Source organism: Pseudophryne corroboree, chromosome 5 (genome assembly GCF_028390025.1).
Source record: "Pseudophryne corroboree isolate aPseCor3 chromosome 5, aPseCor3.hap2, whole genome shotgun sequence".
Taxonomy (NCBI): domain Eukaryota; kingdom Metazoa; phylum Chordata; class Amphibia; order Anura; family Myobatrachidae; genus Pseudophryne; species Pseudophryne corroboree.
The window spans coordinates 449,887,726-449,902,668 of NC_086448.1; the positions used below are offsets into that span (position 1 = coordinate 449,887,726).

At 45.0% G+C, this 14,943-nt stretch overlaps 1 protein-coding gene across 3 annotated transcripts in view; it reads right to left on the reverse strand.

Moving 5' to 3' along the window:
- The window catches only part of CTNNAL1 (catenin alpha like 1), a 560,796-nt gene that overhangs the window by 119,933 nt on the left and 425,920 nt on the right, over window positions 1–14,943 (reverse strand). The gene's annotated exons all lie outside the window — the stretch shown is intronic.

Here is a 14,943-nt window from a genome sequence, read left to right on the forward strand (position 1 = left end):
ACAAAACAAACATCAAAATAAAATACCTTGCCTGTCCGGCACTAACTAAACACAAGACGTTCCTAACGGTCTCTAAACAAAAACACAGAGTTTTCCAACCAACACTGTATGGCTCACTTGTGTACGGAAGTGTACTTCTCTCACAGAGATCCTGCAGTCTTCCCAGGCAGTCTGCACACACTAATCAGGCTAGCAGCCCTATAACCCACTTACACAGCTGAAACCCTGATTAGCCCTCTGTGAGGACAAAGACCCAAACTGGGCCCAGTGTCTGGAACTTGCCCTCTCTCTCTTTCAGGGCCCTTATCCAGCTTTTCCAATAAACTAAAGAGGTTCTGACAAAACAAAACATTTTCCTAATACATGTAAGACAAGAACCTGGGACAAACATACCTGCCCTCAAACACTATTCCAGTGTTCTTGTCACAATATATATATATATATATATATATGCAGCAAGAGATATCCGGCACTCCAGAATCAATGTGTAAATGCCAGGGTGCCCTCCTAGTAGTAATGCAGAGGAGGTATCCTTCCCCTACTACTAGGAGGGCACCCTGGCATTTACACATTGATTCTGGAGTGCCGGATATCTCTTGCTGCATATGAAATTGGGATGTGGCTACCATCCCTATGTATCAAGGCACCTGAACGTTTTGCTTATACTTTATTACTTGCTCTAGCTGTTTTGCTCCTTGCAGGACTACCGCAGGAAACAGCTTATACATTTGGTCACTTTTTTCAATAATTAATTTATTTCTACGAATTGAACCACAGTTCACTCTACTGTTATCACAGCTGCTACACAGAGCCATTTATACTGTGCTCTCGGCCATCTTCACAGGGCACCATGTCCACTCCTTCTCCCTCAGGACCTCTATCATTTATTGATCTGAAACAACATTTGGATGAGACTCTCAGCTATAATGAAGAACAAGCCCATCAGATTCTTTTCGGTGAAGATCTCAGTATCAAACCAGAACCATCGACTACAGAGGAAATCTTCCAGTCTCCTGAAATTGCGGAATAAGAAAACTGATTACCTCCTACATGGGACCTCGCTGTCGGATTATTTCCGCGCTAAAATGATTCCACGCGGTTTCCGGATAAAAAACACACCAACCATTGGCCGCAATAGCGCAGAATTCTGCCGCAAATGGATATCCATACTTAATAAATGCAGCTTTGACCTGATGTTGCTCGTGATTGACGAAGCTAGAACAACCTTACTGGACACCAGGTCCAAATTGTCTGCGACAACCGCCAAATTTAAATCACAGCTAGAAGACAAGAAACAACAGACCCAATGGGATAAATTGGAACAGCAATGCAATACTTACAGACAAGATCTCATCAAATTCAAACAAAAAAAATTAATCACAGTACAGTCCGATTACGAAGACCAACGGGTGTATCGGTGGCTGCAGGGAAACGATTCATCTTTCCGCTCGAGATCCCGTGTCTCTTGGAGAGACAGAAAGACAACGTATAGAAGAAATCGGTCACAATCCAACAGTGACAGTGACTTTCTAGTCACGGATTCTGAAGATCCCCAGTCGTCCCGCACTGTCCCTTTAGCCAGGGCCACACGTTCCAAAGTGGACATGTCCAACAGGGAAGAACGCGACGTGGGGGCCAAAATCAAAGGATCTTCCAAGCCACCCATCAACAAAGGGAAGAAATAATCTTTAACTTATCATCTCGCCAGTTCACCGATATAGAATTAAAAGTTCTCAATAAAGGACTGTCTTTCGTACCTACCCATAATCATCGGGATCTAGATTGGAAGGTGGACCTATACGGCCTACATAGAACACTTAAAACGAAAGAATTCTTCCAACATAAACAAGATACCCTGCAAATCAGGCATAAAACGAAAACAGTCCCTAAAAGAACCACATTTGACCCAGTTTCCACAAATGCGTCTTTGAAATCATTTAACCGATTGCTTGACACGGCAGTAACAAAATATCACTCAGCACAACCAAGAGTACCGTCAAATTTCACTCGATCTGAACAAAAGGCTCTACAGGATTTGTCACAGTGTTCAGATGTCACCTTCCGACCGGCGGATAAGGGAGGTGGCATTGTAATCCAGGATACCAACAAATATATTCACGACATTGATTTACTACTTCAAGATCAGTCTACCTATCGCCGGTTGTCAGGCAACCCAATGGACTCATTCAAACGGGAACTCGATCTGATACTATTGGAAGCTTATAATCTGGGACATTTTGATAAAAAAAACCTATATGTCATTAATCACTGAATTCCCAATCACGCCTGTTCTATACACAATTCCCAAGTTGCACAAAAACCCCACAGATCCACCACCCAGACCCATCATTTCCGCCCAAGGGTCGCTTCTACAACCCATCTCCCAGTTTTTGGATCTTCTTATTCAACCATACATCATGGAACAACCCACTTTCCTTAAAGATACTACTCAACTTCTCATCAAATTGAACCAACTAGGTACAGTACCCACCAATACACTACTCTGTACTTTAGATGTCAAAAACCTGTATACCGTCATCCCACACTCCAGTGGCTTGGCAGCGATGGAACTATTTCTTTTCAAACACCATTTTGACGCCATTCCTATTCCATTGTTCCTACAACTGTTGTCTAAAACTCTAACCCAAAATTACTTCATCCATCATGGTCAATATTTTATACAAACAACTGGGTGTGCGATGGGGTCCTCAGTGGCCCCATCGTTTGCTAACGTATTTATGTTCCAACAAGAAGAATTATTTTTCTTTTCATCACCTGCCACAATAGGGAAAATGCTGCTATATACACGCTATATTGATGATCTGCTGATCATCTGGTCTGGATCGGAAGAGGAACTCACCACACTCATCAACCAGATCAACTTACAGAACTCCCCTATCAAATTCACTTATCAAATTAGCCACAATACTATCAATTATTTAGATGTAACCATAGAGATTCTAGACAACCAACTTCACACCAGACTGTTTTCAAAACCCACTGATCGCAACACTTTGCTCCACCGCAGTAGTTGCCACCCTCCTGCATTGATACGAGGACTGCCAAGGTCCCAAATGCTTAGGGCAGCTCGCATTTCCAGCGATAAAACTACCTTGGCTACTGCACTTGATCAGATGATTCATAAATTTGCCAATAGGGGCTACAAACTCCGCGAATTAATGAAAACCAGGGATGAAGTCCTGCAAATCCCCAGAGAAGAGCTATTGTATAGCGTGCCTCAAAAACGACTAGGATCACGAATTCCTTTTGTGACGCAATATACTACTGCTAGCAGGGTCATCCCACGTGCCACGAAAGGATTGTGGCCCATTGTCTCAGGTGACAAGGACCTCCCTTGTTTCAAGAATACCACACTGATGCCTAGCTATAAAAGAGGACCCAACATCAGAGACATCCTCTTTAAAACCAATATGGTCCCAAAGAATCCAGCTAAGGCTTTGCATACACAGTTGAAAAAACCTGGATGCTACAAGTGTGCATCCTGTACCACTTGTAAATATTTAGAAACTGGTCATGAATTTCACAATCCACACACAGGTCATAAATACAAAATCCGCCATGTGCTTACATGCACCACGTCACATATTGTTTATATCATCATTTGCCCATGTGGCATGCTCTATGTAGGACAAACCATCAGAAACCTACGAGACAGAATGGCGCTTCATCGATCTGCTATAAAAGCATCACTGGATGGCAAACCAGTTGACCAACCGGTGGCACGCCATTTTAAACTATGTGGCCACCCGTTATCTAGTCTCAGATATAAAATAATTGACCACATTCCAGCACCCCAGAGAGGCGGAGACCGACAACGGGCCCTATCCAAGTGTGAAGCCAAATGGATCTTTCTATTGGATGCACTGTCTCCAAAAGGACTAAATGAAATATTCACCTGGAATGTCTTCTTATAACAGAGACAGCATACTATGCTATAGTCAACATTTTCATAATCTACAGATTAGAGATTCCTGTTTTTGTCCCCCCCCCCTTCCCCACCCCCCTCCCCCAATTATCCCCAACCCACCCTTTCCCTCATTCGCCCCTTCCTCCTCCCTTCCCCCCCCCTTTTTCCGTCCCCTTTCGGTCACTTTCCTTGGTTCTTCCTTATCACCTCCTCACTACCCCACCACTCCACCTCCCTCACCTCTCTCCCGTTACCCTGGCCCTGTGATCAACAACCGCAAGGGCTTAGTGTCAAATGGTCCATATGGTTTTAATGATCACCAAGTTTATCGCTATGTGCATGTATTTAATACCAAATGCCATTATGGTCTAATGATTACTCCGTATACAAAATGTTGTGTACAATATACTTTGATTATGTTAATATCAAGTCATCTACGATTGCACATCATTTCGTTTCAGTGCAGCTGTTGTTAATAACTTTTTAATTCCTTTTTAATTCCATTTACACTTGTCACTTCACTCTATCACCTTTGCTGGGTATGGCATGTAAACACATGCCTCTATTCACTGTGTTTATTTTCGATCACAGACAGGCTTTCCCGGCGCCTGTTACAGTTTGTGTACGTTGCCTAGCAACGCAACACGTCACAGGGGAGCCGCTCACGTGACCCTCCCGGAAGTCCCGGACACAGACGCCGGGAACACCTCTCTCCCGCACTTCACGCTACTTAACAGGTGAGTGTTTCCTCTGTTGGTTTGGTTCTTTATCTTTTTCACAGCACTAGGGTTACTTACCTGATGAAAAGGCTGCCATGCCTTGAAACGTCGTAAGATACCCGTTTCTGTTTTTGTTTTGTTTTGATTGACACGATGCTATTTTGATGTCACTATGTTTTAAATACAAATAACCTTTTTGCATAAGTCCATGGAGTGCCGCCTCATTTCCTTCGCTGCAAACACCTGAGCCACAGGTGGGGAAGGATACCTCCTCTATATATATATATATATATATATGCAAAGTAGAACCGTGTACTGTTACTCCGGGATCCAGTCAGCATACCGGTCTTTAGGATCCAAGGAGTCAGAATACCAATGCCGAAATCCCGGCGCTGGTCGTAATGCCGATGCCAGAATCATGACATGTATCAGAATGCTGGTGCCGGCAACTCGACTACCGGCATCCCGAACATTAGTTTAGTTTAGGTTTAGGCTATGGCGGGAGGATTAGGATTTGGCTTCGGGGGTGGGAGGGTTAGGTTTAGGCTGCAGGGCAGGTGGGGTTAGGTTTAGGCACCACCGGGGAGGGTTGGGTTGAGCTGGGGCGGGAAATAAGGTCAAGCTGGGGGAATTGAGGGTTATTGGGATAGAAGAGGAGGGTTGGTATACTGCGTGTCGGGATCCCACTGTCGGTATTCTGATCGCTGGGATACCGATAACATCCTTGTTGCTCCATTGTAAGAATATTTTGATGTAATCCTTCCCTACACTCATCACTCACTATTCCACTTTTCCGGAAAGAAGTCCAGATACAAATGTAATAAACGTATCAAGAACATATGGCATCATTACTCAGTAATTCAGCTACCACCTCTGTATAGTTTCCTACCTTTTTATCTCCTAAAAACTCCCCAATCACAGATCTGAAGGATTTCCATGCAGCTAATTCTGCCGTGTTAAGTGTTAAGATTTTGTCTTTTAAAAGTGGTCTAATTTAAGGGCCAAATATACCTTCCTTCAACCAAGGCATCACTCAGTTTTGAAAACTGACCATTTAAATACTCAAAGCCTACACCATTTATTTGTGCATTGCCAATTATTATTATTATTTTTTTTTTTTCGTGAGACCTAACTTAACATGTAAAGTAGGGTGAAGCACTATTTCAGGTTTCTCTAAATAGGCATACTTGATAATGTATTGTGCTTTTCTGGGGACCATTCTGATGGGGTTCAGTGTGATTTGCCAATGGACAGGATGCCGGCTGTCAGTATACCGATAGCGACATCCCGTCCATAATAATCCTGACAACCCCCATTCAGCCCCCTAACCCTCACTTTTCCCCTACCCTAACCCTCCCTTCTGGGTGCCTAACCCTAACCCTCCCTGGTGGTGCCTAACCCTCCCTGCTTGGTGCCTAACCCTAACCCTCCCTTCCCCACTGCCTAAACCTAACCCTCCCAGCTTGATGCCTAACCCTAACCTCCCCTTCTTAGTGCCTAACCCTAACCCTCCCTTTCCGGTCCCTAACCTTCACGTCCCTGCACCCTAACCTCCCTTCTCCTGCTTAAAACCTAACCTTCACGTCCCTGCTCCCCACCCCCTGCGGCAGGACACCAGCACGCAGTGAGGACAATCGGGATGCTGGCTGTCGGTAATGTGACGCCGGCATCCCGAGCGGTGTCGGTATGTGGACATCGGCACTGCATCCTCCTTCGTGATCCCGGCGTCGGTATATTGACCATCAGGATCCCATCCATCGAGAAGCTAACTGCTTCCCTTCTGATCGGCTAGCCCTTCACAATGACCTGCTGCTGTCTTGTTCATCTATCCCATAAGCACAGAAAACAATTCTTAGTAACACCGTCCTGTAGGCCTATGACTAAAGGAAAAACCTTCAAATCCTCACAGATTTGACAGAAAAATATATGATAGATGATGGCATTGAACAGGATTGACATGGCATTGTAAGTTTCTTTCTTGGCTACAGAATGAGCCACTGGTACAGACTGTTTGGTGTTCCCTTACTGCAATAACACAACTTTTAAACTTGGTTTAGAAGAATATATGAATAATCTCCATTCTTTAGGCGGGTTGGGTCCGGAATCCCGACCGTCAGAATGCCAGCAGGGGGGTAAGCGGAACGAAGACCCTTGCGAGCTCAGGTTCTATTCCCCCTCCATGGGTGTCATGCATTCTGGCATCAGGATTCCGGCATCCGTATCTTCCAACTACAATCCCTTTAAGCTTATGCTGAAATCCTAGTTCATTCACCAATCCATTTACATCTTTGCAGATGCAAAGGCAACCTTCCATTTCATAGTAACATGCAACGTTTTCATGTTTTCTAAACACAGAAAACCTTGTTTCTTTAGCAAGCAAGTTCCATTAGGGCAACCTGGATCCTAATATTTCTGCATGTTGCTTTGAAGGTTTCAAATCACTAACTCATATCTCACTTTGCTTAATTAAGAAGATTTTTTTTCTCATGCTCGTGACTGTAAATGGGATCGCAAGATATAGGGTAAGCAACTGTGGGCTCAGGTGACTGTAGCTCTACTTCTGGAATGGTGAATTCCTCACAGTTAGATAGAGGAACAGGAATAGGGAGATCAGGTGTATACGCCACTGGTCTTGTTGTGGATGGGAGATTGGGATATTCAATGTTTACTTTATTTTTCTTTGAAAAATCCCTTAGTTTCTGATTATAAAAAAATCAAGAAGTTGTAGGTAATCCCGACACCACCTACCCACTTCACATTGAAAAAAAAAAAAAAAAGATGGATCTCTGAAACTTTCACCACAGTTCTACTATTGCGTAAAAAGAATAAAAGAAAGACAGTAAGTTAATAAAACAAAAAACACAATCACACAGAGCACACAACTAATTTGCTACTAGTTTTCAGTTGTGAACAATAGGTCTTGTGACAAGTGACACTCACAGACCAATACCTCAGTAAGCAAAGTAAAAAAAGATGTTGCAATTACGTAAGAATTTGAAATGCATCAAAAGCTCTACTAAAATCCATCTTCCGTAAATGGGACTTTTTATACAGGAAACAGAGGAGCCAATACTTGTGCATCAGAAACAGTCTACAGAACAGTTCATTTGCCATGTCTAAAGGTGGCCCACACACATGGGTAGCCAAATCAGAAGATCACTTCCAGGGGGTAAATTTACTAAAGGATCTGAAATTAAAAAGTGGTGATGTTGTTCAAAGCAACCAATCATATTCTGTCTATCATTTTCTAGGATGCACTAGATAAATGATAAGGCAGAATCTGATCGATTGCTATGGGCATCATCACTACTTTCCAATTTTAGAACCTTTAGTAAATTTTAGTGATGAGCGCCTGAAATTTTTCGGGTTTTGTGTTTTGGTTTTGGGTTCGGTTCCGCGGCCGTGTTTTGGGTTCGACCGCGTTTTGGCAAAACCTCACCGAATTTTTTTTGTCGGATTCGGGTGTGTTTTGGATTCGGGTGTTTTTTTCAAAAAACCCTAAAAAACAGCTTAAATCATAGAATTTGGGGGTCATTTTGATCCCATATTATTATTAACCTCAAAAACCATAATTTCCACTCATTTTCAGTCTATTCTGAATACCTCACACCTCACAATATTATTTTTAGTCCTAAAATTTGCACCGAGGTCGCTGGATGACTAAGCTAAGCGACCCTAGTGGCCGACACAAACACCTGGCCCATCTAGGAGTGGCACTGCAGTGTCACGCAGGATGTCCCTTCCAAAAAACCCTCCCCAAACAGCACATGACGCAAAGAAAAAAAGAGGCGCAATGAGGTAGCTGTGTGAGTAAGATTAGCGACCCTAGTGGCCGACACAAACACCGGGCCCATTTAGGAGTGGCACTGCAGTGTCACGCAGGATGTCCCTTCCAAAAAACCCTCCCCAAACAGCACATGACGCAAAGAAAAAAAGAGGCGCAATGAGGTAGCTGTGTGAGTAAGATTAGCGACCCGAGTGGCCGACACAAACACCGGGCCCATCTAGGAGTGGCACTGCAGTGTCACGCAGGATGTCCCTTCCAAAAAACCCTCCCCAAACAGCACATGACGCAAAGAAAAAAAGAGGCGCAATGAGGTAGCTGTGTGAGTAAGATTAGCGACCCTAGTGGCCGACACAAACACCGGGCCCATCTAGGAGTGGCACTGCAGTGTCACGCAGGATGGCCCTTCCAAAAAACCCTCCCCAAACAGCACATGACGCAAAGAAAAAAAGAGGCGCAATGAGGTAGCTGACTGTGCGAGTAAGATAAGCGACCCTAGTGGCCGACACAAACACCGGGCCCATTTAGGAGTGGCACTGCAGTGTCACGCAGGATGTCCCTTCCAAAAAACCCTCCCCAAACAGCACATGACGCAAAGAAAAATAAAAGAAAAAAGAGGTGCAAGATGGAATTGTCCTTGGGCCCTCCCATCCACCCTTATGTTGTATAAACAAAACAGGACATGCACACTTTAACCAACCCATCATTTCAGTGACAGGGTCTGCCACACGACTGTGACTGATATGACGGGTTGGTTTGGACCCCCCCCCAAAAAAGAAGCAATTAATCTCTCCTTGCACAAACTGGCTCTACAGAGGCAAGATGTCCACCTCATCATCATCCTCCGATATATCACCGTGTACATCCCCCTCCTCACAGATTATCAATTCGTCCCCACTGGAATCCACCATCTCAGCTCCCTGTGTACTTTGTGGAGGCAATTGCTGCTGGTCAATGTCTCCGCAGAGGAATTGATTATAATTAATTTTAATGAACATCATCTTCTCCACATTTTCTGGATGTAACCTCGTACGCCGATTGCTGACAAGGTGAGCGGCGGCACTAAACACTCTTTCGGAGTACACACTTGTGGGAGGGCAACTTAGGTAGAATAAAGCCAGTTTGTGCAAGGGCCTCCAAATTGCCTCTTTTTCCTGCCAGTATAAGTATGGACTGTGTGACGTGCCTACTTGGATGCGGTCACTCATATAATCCTCCACCATTCTTTCAATGGTGAGAGAATCATATGCAGTGACAGTAGACGACATGTCCGTAATCGTTGTCAGGTCCTTCAGTCCGGACCAGATGTCAGCATCAGCAGTCGCTCCAGACTGCCCTGCATCACCGCCAGCGGGTGGGCTCGGAATTCTGAGCCTTTTCCTCGCACCCGCAGTTGCGGGAGAATGTGAAGGAGGAGATGTTGACAGGTCGCGTTCCGCTTGACTTGACAATTTTCTCACCAGCAGGTCTTTCAACCCCGGCAGACTTGTGTCTGCCGGAAAGAAAGATCCAAGGTAGGCTTTAAATCTAGGATCGAGCATGGTGGCCAAAATGTAGTGCTCTGATTTCAACAGATTGACCACCCGTGAATCCTTGTTAAGCGAATTAAGGGCTCCATCCACAAGTCCCACATGCCTAGCGGAATCGCTCCGTGTTAGCTCCTCCTTCAATGTCTCCAGCTTCTTCTGCAAAAGCCTGATGAGGGGAATGACCTGACTCAGGCTGGCAGTGTCTGAACTGACTTCACGTGTGGCAAGTTCAAAGGGCAGCAGAACCTTGCACAACGTTGAAATCATTCTCCACTGCGCTTGAGACAGGTGCATTCCACCTCCTATATCGTGCTCAATTGTATAGGCTTGAATGGCCTTTTGCTGCTCCTCCAACCTCTGAAGCATATAGAGGGTTGAATTCCACCTCGTTACCACTTCTTGCTTCAGATGATGGCAGGGCAGGTTCAGTAGTTTTTGGTGGTGCTCCAGTCTTCTGTACGTGGTGCCTGTACGCCGAAAGTGTCCCGCAATTCTTCTGGCCACCGACAGCATCTCTTGCACGCCCCTGTCGTTTTTTAAATAATTCTGCACCACCAAATTCAAGGTATGTGCAAAACATGGGACGTGCTGGAATTTGCCCATATTTAATGCACACACAATATTGCTGGCGTTGTCCGATGCCACAAATCCACAGGAGAGTTCAATTGGGGTAAGCCATTCCGCGATGATCTTCCTCAGTTGCCGTAAGAGGTTTTCAGCTGTGTGCGTATTCTGGAAAGCGGTGATACAAAGCGTAGCCTGCCTAGGAAAGAGTTGGCGTTTGCGAGATGCTGCTACTGGTGCCGCCGCTGCTGTTCTTGCGGCGGGAGTCCATACATCTACCCAGTGGGCTGTCACAGTCATATAGTCCTGACCCTGCCCTGCTCCACTTGTCCACATGTCCGTGGTTAAGTGGACATTGGGTACAGCTGCATTTTTTAGGACACTGGTGACTCTTTTTCTGAGGTCTGTGTACATTTTCGGTATCGCCTGCCTAGAGAAATGGAACCTAGATGGTATTTGGTACCGGGGACACAGTACCTCCAACAAGTCTCTTGTTGGCTCTGCAGTAATGATGGATACCGGAACCACGTTTCTCACCACCCAGGATGCCAAGGCCTCAGTTATCCGCTTTGCAGTAGGATGACTGCTGTGATATTTCATCTTCCTCGCAAAGGACTGTTGGACAGTCAATTGCTTGGTGGAAGTAGTAAAAGTGGTCTTACGACTTCCCCTCTGGGATGACCATCGACTCCCAGCAGCAACAACAGCAGCGCCAGCAGCAGTAGGCGTTACACGCAAGGATGCATCGGAGGAATCCCAGGCAGGAGAGGAATCATCAGAATTGCCAGTGACATGGCCTGCAGGACTATTGGCATTCCTGGGGAAGGAGGAAATTGACACTGAGGGAGTTGATGGGGTGGTTTGCGTGAGCTTGGTTACAAGAGGAAGGGATTTACTGGTCAGTGGACTGCTTCCGCTGTCACCCAAAGTTTTTGAACTTGTCACTGACTTATTATGAATGCGCTGCAGGTGACGTATAAGGGAGGATGTTCCGAGGTGGTTAACGTCCTTACCCCTACTTATTACAGCTTGACAAAGGGAACACACGGCTTGACACCTGTTGTCCGCATTTCTGTTGAAATACCTCCACACCGAAGAGCTGATTTTTTTGGTATTTTCACCAGGCATGTCAACGGCCATATTCCTCCCACGGACAACAGGTGTCTCCCCGGGTGCCTGACTTAAACAAACCACCTCACCATCAGAATCCTCCTGGTCAATTTCCTCCCCAGCGCCAGCAACACCCATATCCTCCTCATCCTGGTGTACTTCAACACTGACATCTTCAATCTGACTATCAGGAACTGGACTGCGGGTGCTCCTTCCAGCACTTGCAGGGGGCGTGCAAATGGTGGAAGGCGCATGCTCTTCACGTCCAGTGTTGGGAAGGTCAGGCATCGCAACCGACACAATTGGACTCTCCTTGTGGATTTGGGATTTCGAAGAACGCACAGTTCTTTGCGGTGCTACTGCTTTTGCCAGCTTGAGTCTTTTCATTTTTCTAGCGAGAGGCTGAGTGCCTCCATCCTCATGTGAAGCTGAACCACTAGCCATGAACATAGGCCAGGGCCTCAGCTGTTCCTTGCCACTCCGTGTGGTAAATGGCATATTGGCAAGTTTACGCTTCTCCTCCGACAATTTTATTTTAGGTTTTGGAGTCCTTTTTTTACTGATATTTGGTGTTTTGGATTTGACATGCTCTGTACTATGACATTGGGCATCGGCCTTGGCAGACGACGTTGCTGGCATTTCATCGTCTCGGCTATGACTAGTGGCAGCAGCTTCAGCACGAGGTGGAAGTGGATCTTGATCTTTCCCTAATTTTGGAACCTCAACATTTTTGTTCTCCATATTTTAATAGGCACAACTAAAAGGCACCTCAGGTAAACAATGGAGATGGATGGATACTAGTATACAATTATGGACGGACTGCCGAGTGCCGACACAGAGGTAGCTACAGCCGTGGACTACCGTACTGTACTGTGTCTGCTGCTAATATAGACTGGTTGATAAAGAGATGTAGTAGTATGTATGTATAAAGAAGAAAGAAAAAAAAACCTCGGGTAGGTGGTATACAATTATGGACGGACTGCCGAGTGCCGACACAGAGGTAGCTACAGCCGTGAACTACCGTACTGTACTGTGTCTGCTGCTAATATAGACTGGTTGATAAAGAGATGTAGTAGTATGTATGTATAAAGAAGAAAGAAAAAAAAAACCACGGGTAGGTGGTATACAATTATGGACGGACTGCCGAGTGCCGACACAGAGGTAGCTACAGCCGTGAACTACCGTACTGTACTGTGTCTGCTGCTAATATAGACTGGTTGATAAAGAGATGTAGTAGTATGTATGTATGTATAAAGAAGAAAGAAAAAAAAAACACGGGTAGGTGGTATACAATTATGGACGGACTGCCGAGTGCCGACACAGAGGTAGCTACAGCCGTGGACTACCGTACTGTACTGTGTCTGCTGCTAATATAGACTGGTTGATAAAGAGATGTAGTAGTATGTATGTATAAAGAAGAAAGAAAAAAAAACCTCGGGTAGGTGGTATACAATTATGGACGGACTGCCGAGTGCCGACACAGAGGTAGCTATAGCCGTGAACTACCGTACTGTACTGTGTCTGCTGCTAATATAGACTGGTTGATAAAGAGATGTAGTAGTATGTATGTATAAAGAAGAAAGAAAAAAAAACCTCGGGTAGGTGGTATACAATTATGGACGGACTGCCGAGTGCCGACACAGAGGTAGGTACAGCCATGAACTACCGTACTGTACTGTGTCTGCTGCTAATATAGACTGGTTGATAAAGAGATGTAGTAGTATGTATGTATAAAGAAGAAAGAAAAAAAAACCACGGGTAGGTGGTATACAATTATGGACGGACTTCCGAGTGCCGACACAGAGGTAGCTACAGCCGTGGACTACCGTACTGTACTGTGTCTGCTGCTAATATAGACTGGTTGATAAAGAGATGTAGTAGTATTTATGTATAAAGAAGAAAGAAAAAAAAACCACGGGTAGGTGGTATACAATTATGGACGGACTGCCGAGTGCCGACACAGAGGTAGCTACAGCCGTGGACTACCGTACTGTACTGTGTCTGCTGCTAATATAGACTGGTTGATAAAGAGATGTAGTAGTATGTATGTATAAAGAAGAAAGAAAAAAAACCCACGGGTAGGTGGTATACAATTATGGATGGACTGCCGAGTGCCGACACAGAGGTAGCTACAGCCGTGAACTACCGTACTGTGTCTGCTGCGACTGGATGATAAATAATGATATAAAAAATATATATATATCACTACTGCAGCCGGACAGGTATATATTATATAATGACGGACCTGCTGGACACTGTCTGTCAGCAGAATGAGTTTTTTATAGAATAAAAAAAAAAACACCACACAAGTGAAGTCACACGACGAGTGTTTAACTTTTTCAGGCAATCACAATATAGTATACTACTAACTATACTGGTGGTCAGTGTGGTCAGGTCACTGGTCAGTCACACTGGCAGTGGCACTCCTGCAGCAAAAGTGTGCACTGTTTAATTTTAATATAATATGTACTCCTGGCTCCTGCTATAACCTATAACTGGCACTGCAGTGCTCCCCAGTCTCCCCCACAATTATAAGCTGTGTGAGCTGAGCACAGTCAGATATATATACATAGATGATGCAGCACACTGGGCTGAGCAGTGCACACAGATATGGTATGTGACTGAGTCACTGTGTGTATCGTTTTTTTCAGGCAGAGAACGGATATATTAAATAAAACTGCACTGTCTGGTGGTCACTGTGGTCAGTCACTAGTAAACTCTGCACTCTCTACACTTCTACAGTACTCCTAAGCTCCAGTAAATCAGGTCAATCTCTCTCTCTCTCTCTCTCTTCTAATCTAAATGGAGAGGACGCCAGCCACGTCCTCTCCCTATCAATCTCAATGCACGTGTGAAAATGGCGGCGACGCGCGGCTCCTTATATAGAATCCGAGTCTCGCGAGAATCCGACAGCGTCATGATGACATTCGGGCGCGCTCGGGTTAACCGAGCAAGGCGGGAGGATCCGAGTCTGCTCGGACCCGTGAAAAAAACCATGAAGTTCGGGCGGGTTCGGATTCAGAGAAACCGAACCCGCTCATCTCTAGTAAATTTACCCCCAGATCCATTGCTGCCAAGATAAAAATATACTTTGATCCTTGCTCACTTATGGTTTTAGTTCACAAGGTACACAATGATCCATACTATAAGCTAAAATGCTAGATAAGTAATGGATTTGGAGACTGTAATAGAAATTGGCTTCCAGGCTGGTTGCAACAAAGCTGAGGGGTGAAAACAAAATGAAAAATTAAAATGCTGTTTAAGGGCCAAATTCAATTAGCCTTGTTAAATTAACCGGAGTGAAAAACT